General features: G+C 41.8%; 1 long non-coding RNA gene across 1 annotated transcript in view; it reads right to left on the bottom strand.

Annotated features, from left to right (window-relative positions):
* Positions 1-1,645: 1,645 nt before the first annotated feature.
* LOC127009441 (uncharacterized) overlaps positions 1,646-10,469 on the bottom strand; it is a 95,274-nt gene continuing 86,450 nt past the window's right edge. The window contains exon 4 of the long non-coding RNA XR_007761984.1: positions 1,646-1,740. This is a non-coding gene — a long non-coding RNA (uncharacterized LOC127009441). The remainder of the gene's footprint in view (positions 1,741-10,469) is intronic.

Genomic DNA, 10,469 nt, shown 5'->3' with positions numbered 1-10,469 from the left:
GACGAGTAGAAATTATTATGTAGAAAAAATATAAATTAACGTATGATGATAAGAGAAAATATAACAATGCAAGATATATCAATATAAAGCGAGAGAAAAAGAGAAGCGATGAATAGAAATTAATGTGTAAAAAAAATGTGAAAAAAAACGCATTAAGGAAAAAAAACTGTCATCATCACGAGGTCTGAGAAAGCGAAAGGAAAAAAACGAGGTAGTAAATTGGAAAGAATGATTAATACGCAAAAAAGATAATGAGGGCAAAAAAAAGAACAAGTGAAGAGGAAAGGATGACTAATACGCAAAAAAGATAGAGGACAAAAAAAAACAGGTAAAGAGGAAGGGATCTCTAATACGCAAAAAAGATAAAGAGGACAAAAAAAAATAAGTAAAGAGGAAAGGATGTCTAATACGCAAAAAAGATAAAAAGGACAGAAAAAAAACAGATAAAGAGGAAGGGATGTCTAATACGCAAAAAAGAAGATAAATAAAGGAAAAAAAGAACGAGTTAGGAGAAAAGGATGATTAATACGTAAAAATAGCAAATAAATAAAACACGCTTAATAGTGAATGCCAGAACCAACCAAAACAAAAGACCTTCAAGAAAAAAAAGAAAAAACATGGAATACAAACAGCTCACAACAAAAGATGAACAAAATAAAACGAAACACAAATGAACGACAGAGGAACGGAAAGAAGGAACAAGACGCAGAGGTAATTGAAAAAAAAATCATGGAAAAGATAAAGATAATACGTGATAATAACATGAATAAAAACTATGAAAATAAATAAAGAAATAAAGAAAAACGCAAAAGGGAACGTACAAATAATGACAATAGTAACATGAATAAAAACTAAGAAAATAGAGAAAAAGAAACACAAAAGGAGAAATAAAGGTGATAATAATAATAATATGAATGAAAGAAACTAATAAAATAAATGAATAAAATAAAACGGAAAAGGAAACGTACAAAAAAAATAACAAATGGAAATAAATAATTAGATAAAATAAAGAAACAAGAAGAAATAAAATAGAGAATGAAGAAAAAAAAATACAGAAATAAATAAAAGAAAGAAAGAATAAAAAAATAAAAGAAAGGAAGAAAAAAAAGGAGAAAGAAAGAAAAAGAGCAATAACAATAACAACAGCAACAACACCATCGAACAGACAAAGGCCCTCACGCAGGTAACACAGACAGGTGGGCAAGACGAGGCGACAACGGACAGGTGGCATAAAAAGTATCTGAGGGGACACTAAAGCAAAATGGACGCACCTAAACAAGAAAAATAAAAGAGAAGCAAATTTAAATAAAAGACAAAAGAAAACATAGATTAAACAGTTACCCAGAATTATATGCAAGGACAGACACATGAGGCTGCACACACACACACACACACACACACACACACACACACACACACACACACACACACACAAGCACATTCGAGGTACGGAAAAAAATAAGTAAAGAAAAATAAAGACAGAAAAATAAATTGCAGTTACATAAATCATCCAGATCCCTGTTCATTACTTACACACGCACACGCACACGCACACACACACACACACACACACACACACACACACGTTTACAATGACGAACACGGGGAAAGGGATTAGTCCATTAGTTAAGATAAAAATATACTTACCCCATTTATGATGATGATGCTGACGGTGGTGGTGGTGGTGGTGATGTTACGACCTTCGCACAGCTGATGTATGTTTGGATGCATATGTATAGTCTGCAAGTAAAAATAGGAATTAATAAGTGTGTGTGTGTGTGTGTGTGTGTGTGTGTGTGTGTGTGTGTGTGTGTGTGTGTGTGTGTGTGTGTGTGTGTGTGTGTGTGTGTGTGTGTGTGTGTGTGTGTGTGTGTGTGTGTGTGTGTGTGTGTGTGTGTGTGTGTGTGTGTGTGTGTGTGTGTGTGTGTGTGTGTGTGTGTGTGTGTGTGTGTGTGTGTGTGTGTGTGTGTGTGTGTGTGTGTGTGTGTGTGTGTGTGTGTGTGTGTGTGTGTGTGTGTGTGTGTGTGTGTGTGTGTGTGTGTGTGATGAAATATAAAATAAATCAGAAGGAACAATTAATTCATACAAAACAATCAATTCACACACACACACACACACACACACACACACTCTCATGCACACACTGTTGCCATTCCCTCACACTGCCTCCCACCACCACCACCACCACCACCATCGTCACTACTACCACCACCACCAGCATCACCTTCACTACCACCTCCACTGCCTCAACAGCACTGCCTATCTGTCATCACCATCATCATCATCACTATTAACCACATCACCACCACCACCACCAGCACCACCACCTCCGGTCACCTCTACCATTACCTACAATCACCACTACAATCACAACAGCCATGCCTCTCTCTACCATCACCATTATAACACGAGTTCAACATCACCACCAGCCACTCCACTACTCAACCACCACATCTACCCCCTCCACGCATACACCATCACAACAGTCACATTACCACCACTCAAGTCACCACCACCACTTCTATCTTCCTTCACATACATCACCACCATCAGCATCACCACCACCATCATCACAACTACCACTCCACAACCAATATCACCAAAACAACCTCAGCCAGCAGCACACTTACCGAGAAACACTGCACTTATCACGACTATTACCAAAGTTATGGGAAACAGAGCTACAATGTTAGGTAGAAATTCAACAGCTAAGCCACCTCTTCAAGCACATGACCATACAGATACATTCACAGCGCCTCTACACGTATAGAACATGAACACGAGTCATTTCATCACTTATCTCACGCATAAATACAACCAAGTACCATATTACACGTTTTATGCTTTATTTTATCATATGTATCTTTTTATCCTGCTTACAACTACTTTTTATCACCATCCATATCTTAATCAAGCCTTTCTTTTGCCTTAAGTAACCTCATGTACCTCATGCCAATTATTTATACAATCTACAACCACAATAGAGATTAGTCGTGTTCTCATGATTGTTTCTATATGTTCATGGTGCAGAACCCTCGTCACACTATCACTAGGCTCATAAAACTACCCATGGAAATATTTACACAACCTCTACGAAAGCTTTATCATATATGGGTGTCAGAGCCCCGAAGTGCTTGAGAGTGTGGGCCAGAGATGATACAGTAAATTTGATGCCCTGTGTACTGACATCCCACGTCTATGTATTGTTTATATATTCAGACTTCATCCCTTTCTGTACATGAATATACAGAGTGCTATACATCCATTTTCTCATCACTATACATCAGTCCTTCTCCGTCCTCAAACTACATCTTTTTCCTCATTCCTTATTGTTTCCGTCTGTTTTGTTTACATGTTTACTGACCTTGCTCTCACGCTGCCCTGTCACATATATTACATACATACATACATACATACACGAACATACATTCACACACGTACACACACACATGCGTACATATACACCCCTCTGTACATTACTATTATGCTCTATCTTCCCCGCTTCATCTGCTAAAACGTTCTCAGTCAATTACACACACACACACACACACACACACACACACACACACACACACACACACACACACACACACACACACACACATCAGTTTTCTATCTTCTTTCTCTCCCTCCCTCCCCCCCTCTTCCCCTTCCCTCAGTCTACTACATAATCAATCGCTATATTCAATTGTTTTCAAGTCCACACATAAGTATCTCTCTCTCTCTCTCTCTCTCTCTCTCTCTCTCTCTCTCTCTCTCTCTCTCTCTCTCTCTCTCTCTCTCTCTCTCTCTCTCTCTCTCTCTCTCTCTCTCTCTCTCTCTTTTTCCATCACCCGTATCTTTCTAAACCCGCCTACACATCACTAGAGAGGAGAAAAGAAGAAGAAGGAGAGAGGGAGGAGGAGGAGAATGATGGAGGTAAAGGAGAGGAGGAGGAGGAAGATCAGGTGAAAGGAGGAGGAGGAGGGAGGAGGAGGAAGGAGGAAGAGGGAGAGAGGAGGAGGAGGAGGAGAAAGGTAAAGTAATGCTATTTTTCAACATTTTTAATTAATTTTAGGTTTTCAAAATAGCGACAGCGTAAATTTTTGAAAACAAGTGGTCTCATTTTTTTGTGCGTGTGTAATTAATGAATGTTTACGGGACTGGCTGGGGGGGGGAGGGGGCTGGGGAGAGGAGGGAAGAGAGAGGAGGAGAGGGAGAGAGAAGGGGGCACTGGTGTAATGTGTTAGGGGTTGGGGAGGAGGAGGAGGAGGAGGAGGAGGAGGAGGAGGTGGGGAGGTAGAATAAAGGTTGGGGGTGGTTATGTCTGTGTTTGAGGGGGCGTATTAGTAAGGAGGGAGAGGGAGGGAGGGAGGGAGAGAGGGAGGGAGGTGATGGATTGAGGGAGGAATATGAGAGGGGGAAATAGATGGAACGGTGGGATGCTATTGAATAGATATTGCATACAGTTGATGTGTGTGTGTGTGTGTGTGTGTGTGTGTGTGTGTGTGTGTGTGTGTGTGTGTGTGTGTGTGTGTGTGTGTGTGTGTGTGTGTGTGTGTGTGTGTGTGTGTGTGTGTGTTTAAAATAGAAAAAAAAAAATTACTAGTAGATGTATAATAATAAAACACACAGCACAACAACACTGAGTCACAAACGCAACACAATAACAACAGCAACAGACCCCCCACACAACACACAACACATCTTCAAACACATAACACATAACATAGCACAGCAACACCACGACACCACAACTAAGAACAACAACATTAGCATCAAGAACATTTACTTTTACACACCCATACACACAACACAAGACACACCAACACTACCACCACACAACCACCTCAAAAACACATGTCCATCCTACACACAACACAAAACAGTAAAACAAATCAACACTACCAGTCCCCCACCCAAACACAGCCATCTTTTAAACACATCCCCCCACACACACAACACAAAAAAAAAACACTGCCAACCCCACCACTTCCTCTAACACACCTCCCATACAACACAAACACAGAACAACACAACAAACCAACAATGCCTCTTCTAGCCTTTCCCTCACATACAGCGCAACACACACCAACACTGCCCTTCTCTCTCTCCCTCTCCCCTCCTTCCCCCAACACACACACCGGACGATAGCAACACAATAATTACACCTTCATCTGAACTTCATTTCCCTCTTGCTACTCAGGATGGGGTTAATCGCCTGAACCAGACAGCAGGCGATGTATGGCGGAACCCTGCCTCGGGTGCCTCGCTCCTGCTGCTCTCCCGGCCTCCCGACACCCAGCATCCCGCCCTGCCTGCCTGTAACTCCCTCCCTCGCTCCCTTCATCCCTGCTTTCTAGTCCCTTCCTCGTTACCTCAAGTCACTATTACTGCTGTGGTTGCCAACTGTACACACGCATGTTTCTTTAAGGCAACGCAAGCAGGTGAAAGAATAAGCAGGTAGTATAAGCCGGTAGTATAGTAAACAGGTCACAAGTTTTTTTTTCATTATTGTCTTCTTTTTTTGCCCTTGAACTGCTTCCTTTACTGTAAAACAAATAAATAAATAAATAAAGAAAGAAACATCACCTTTCCACATATACACAGGTCACTTTCAGACACGTAAGCAGGTGAACAGCAAAGCAGGTAGTGTAGAAAGCAGGTAACTACGTACTACTGCACCTTCACCCTCTACATGCTACCAGTCAAGGGGTGTTGCAAAAACCACCATTGGAAGAGCACATTCTATTAATTTATTTATAATGTAGGAGGAAAGGCTTGTTGGTCTCCTAAGGTTGAAAGTTAAGTAAAAGTAACATTAAAATTCTCACAAGTAGGAAAGTAATATATTTACAGACATATAAAGCAAAGTCGTATATATTCTACTTTCTCAACCCGGTAAGGATGAAACAAAGTAACTCGTTTTCAAGCATAAGTACACGCACACACAAAAAAATCAAGTCGTAAGAGAGGGTTTAAAGAAGCAATAATCTCGAGCGATCTTAAGAACACCGAAGAAAAAAGGAAAAACAAAAGAAGCTACCCCCAAGTTATCGAATTCTGCCGCCTGAACCGTTCCTCCTCAACCCGGTTTTGCTTCCATGGTCAAACTTCGAATCCTAGGAGGTAAAGGCCGGAATGATTGATTTTCCGAGGCAGGAAGCATTATTTCCTTGGTCTATCCCGTTTAAGGTCCAGTGCTTCGTTTCCCTGTACCGGCGCTGCGCTACATTGCTGTGAAATTATTGGGAAACACGAGGCGAGAAGAGCTTGGCGGTGGCAGCGGTGGGGAGCGACAATGACAACAACAGGAACAGGAACAACGTTAACATGACCAACAGCAGCAACAAAATGAGCAACAAAATGATTAATAACAACAACTACAACAACAACAACAACCTCAACATGACCACCACAAGAAACAACCAAAACAACAACAGAAGCAAAAAAACACAAAAAACAACCTCAACATGAACACCAACAGCAACAACAAAATGAGCAACAAAATTATTAACAACAACAAGAACAACAACAAACTCAACATGACCACCACAAGAAACAAAGAAAACAACAACTGAAACAAAAAACACAAAAAAACAACCTCAACATAAACACCAACAGCAACAATAACAACCACAACACCATCCCCACCACCACCACAAACAACAACAACATGAACGCTACCACCACCACCACCACCACCCAGAACAACACCAACACCAACATAGCACTACAGCATCACCCGCGGGCCGCTGATGCCTGGCTCATGTTTGGAAAGCGGATTAAAAAGATAAAGAAAAAAAGGCGCGTAATGGTTTTGCTCTCCCAATCTCCGCAAAGCATAACATTCGCAGTACAACCCTCTCGCAGGACGATAAAATACACCGTAAAACCCGAACAGCTTAACTCAAACGCCGCTAACAATAAAAAAATACAACAGCAACAGTGATATACAACACCTTTTACCTATAACACACATACACACACACACACACACACACACACACACACACACACACTATATTCATCTTCTCTTTGTTCATCCATTCTTTCTAATTCCTTCCTTCCCTTCATTCCACTCTTAACACGAACACACACACACACACACACACACACACACACACACACACACACACATAGGTTATTATTTATTTCATGCATTTATTTTCAGTGTGGTTTCTGGAAAAATGATAATAATTCTTCACCCGCGCACGTAAAGGATAGATTAATAAAAAGATTTCGTGTTTTTTTTAAGGTGAAAAAAAATAGATAAAGCCAAAGCATCGTCTTTAGGGATGCTGTGAATATTTCTTTTTGTCTTTTTTCTCCCTCGTTTTTCATTTAGTATCTTTTTTTTTGTTTACTACTTCATTCTATTTTTTTCAGTTTGATTACCCCCCGAAAAAAAATATATACCTAACGCAACTTGCCTTATGAAGACAGGCTGAAGCAGTTAAATCTACACTCTAGAAAGGCGAAGGGTGCGAGGAGACTTGATCGAAGTCTATAAATGGATGAAGGGATTTAATAAAGGATGTCAATAAATTTGTAAGTGAAAGAGCCAGGGAGGCGTTGGCTGGTTTAACGTTAGACAAATTCACATTCAACAAGACATAGGCAACAATTGGTTCACTAATAGAGTGGTGGACGAATGGAACAGGCTTAGGAGCCATGTGTGCCAATACCATAGATACATTCAAAGAGGTTAGATAAAGCCATGGATGAGTGGTAAGGTGGGGTTGAGTGTACAGGGCGCTATAGGCCTTGTAACCCAGGGCCTCTTGCAGACTCCACCCACGTTCTACCGGCGGCACAGGTGGAAACGTAAAAATAAAAATAAAAAATGCCGCTGTTCTTATGTTCTTATAAGTAATCTAATAATAGAGGGCTTTTTTTCATACGTTTGAGCCTTTGCTTCCTTTACTGTAAAAAAATTATCTTGAAAAAAAAGCTAAAAAAAATCAAACGCGTGTTTTGTTCGAATAGACTTTGAAAACGTTGCAATGGGTCTCTCTTACCTGCTTACCTGACTACCAGGCAAGGTTAATTAGCGCCTGGGTGAGGGACTGCCAGGGAGGACTGCCTACCTGTCCCGTGTCTCCAGTGTGTGTGTGTGTGTGTGTGTGTGTGTGTGTGTGAGAGAGAGAGAGAGAGAGTATGAGGGCAAACAAACTCATTTTAGCATATATCAAAGTCAGAAGATCTACTCACTGATGTACATAATTACTAAACAGAGCAAACACACACACACACACACACACACACACACACACACACACACACACACCACATACACACACACACACACACACACACACACACACACACACACACACACACACACACACACACACACACACACACACACACACACACACACACACACACACACACACACACACACACACACACACACACACACACACACCTTTCCTCTACACACACACACACACCACCATCGCCCACCTACTCCTCCCCACTCCTCCCCACACGCACACACACACACACGCCACGTACGGTATATACGGGGGAAAAAGAAAACATTTTACATCTCTAAGCACCAAAATTCCCTCTTGACATAATTTCGTTCTTTTGCCGGAAGTTTAAAGGCAGGGCACGAGAGAGAGAGAGAGAGAGAGAGTTATCTCTCCTATTCCCTCCCTTCTGTTTCCTTCCATCCATCTATTCCTCCCTTTATCTCTCTTTCTCTCCTCCTCCTCCTCCTCCTCCTCCTCCTCCTCCTCCTCCTCCTTCTGTTGCTCCCTCTTCATCTTCCTTTTCATTCTACTTTTCTATAACATGGAAAGCGTGAGGTTAAGAGGGAGGGAAAGATATATATAGTGTCTCTCTCTCTCTCTCTCTCTCTCTCTCTCTCTCTCTCTCTCTCTCTCTCTCTCTCTCTCTCTCTCTCTCTCTCTCTCTCTCTCTCTCTCTCTCTCTCTCTCTCTCTCTCTCTCTCTCTCTCTCACCACGCACTTTACGACCCTCTCTCTATGATAATTAATATTTACTTTGTTTATTTTTCATTAAGTCTGGGCAGCCACCTCCCTTCTCCTCCTACTGCTCTTCCTCCTCCTCCTCCTCTTTCTCCTCCTCCTCTTCCTCGTCCTTCTCAACCATCTTCCTCCTCCCTCCTTCTACATTTGCGCTTGCTCCTTCACCTCCTCCTCCTCCTCCTCCTCCTCTTCATCTTCTTCCTTCATGTCCTTTTCGCCTCTATTTCAATCCTTCCTCCCTCTTCATCTTATTCTTTTGCAACTATTACGTGACACTAAATCTCTCTCTCTCTCTCTCTCTCTCTCTCTCTCTCTCTCTCTCTCTCTCTCTCTCTCTCTCTCTCTCTCTCTCTCTCTCTCTCTCTCTCTCTCTCTCTCTCTCTCTCTCTCTCTCTCTCTCTCTCTCTCTCTCTCTCTCTCTCTCTCTCTCTCTCTCTCTCTCTCTCTCTCTCTCTCTCTCTCTCTCTCTCTCTCTCTCTCTCTCTCTCTCTCTCTCTCGCATATCATTAAGCATGGCGCGTCCTCTCACTCCCTAACAAACTCGAGGAAAAGTTTAACTGCAAAACAGAAAATATACTCTGAAATACATACATACATACATATATACATACATATACACATACATACATTCATCCTTCCACTATCCATTCATACATACATTTCACATACATTCATACATTCCTTTTTTATATACACATACATACATATACATACATACGGTTCAGAAGCCAGGCAGAAGGGTAGCAGGTGGTTACACACACACACACACACACACACACACACACACACACACACACACACACACACACACACACACACACACACACACACACACACACACACACAGAAAAAACCCACCACGCTGCAGTTATTTGATTTTTTTTTGTTTGTTTCTGCAGTGACAGGAGAAACAGACAACTTGGACAGAGATTTGACATTTTGCAACGCAGGTCTGTCTGTCTGTCTGTCTGTCTATCCGGCTGCTTGACTATTTTCATCAAACTGTCTATCTTTCTGTCTGTCTCCATTTTCGTATCTGTCTGTTTTTCTATTTGTCTCTGTTTTTTTTTTGTCTAAACTACTCTCTCTCTCTCTCTCTCTCTCTCTCTCTCTCTCTCTCTCTCTCTCTCTCTCTCTCTCTCTCTCTCTCTCTCTCTCTCTCTCTCTCTCTCTCTCTCTCTTCTCTCTCTCTCTCTCTATCTCTCTCTCTCTCTCTCTCTCTCTCTCTCTCTCTCTCTCTCTCTCTCTCTCTCTCTCTCTCTCTCTCTCTCATTCGGAACATCTCTCTATTTTCTCCTTCGTAATTTCCTCCCTCCCTTTGTCCTCCTTTCTTTGCACTCATCCACATTTTATTAACCTTCCCTCCTCTCTCTCTCTCTCTCTCTCCACGCCTCTCCTCCTCCATCTCTCTCCCCTCTCTCTCTCTTCCTCTGCTCTAATCTCCCTTCCGCCCCAAATCCATTTTTCCATCCTCTCTATTCACTTATCTCC

Source organism: Eriocheir sinensis, chromosome 40 (assembly GCF_024679095.1).
Source record: "Eriocheir sinensis breed Jianghai 21 chromosome 40, ASM2467909v1, whole genome shotgun sequence".
Classification (NCBI taxonomy): domain Eukaryota; kingdom Metazoa; phylum Arthropoda; class Malacostraca; order Decapoda; family Varunidae; genus Eriocheir; species Eriocheir sinensis.
This window is presented reverse-complemented; position numbering and strand designations above follow the sequence as displayed.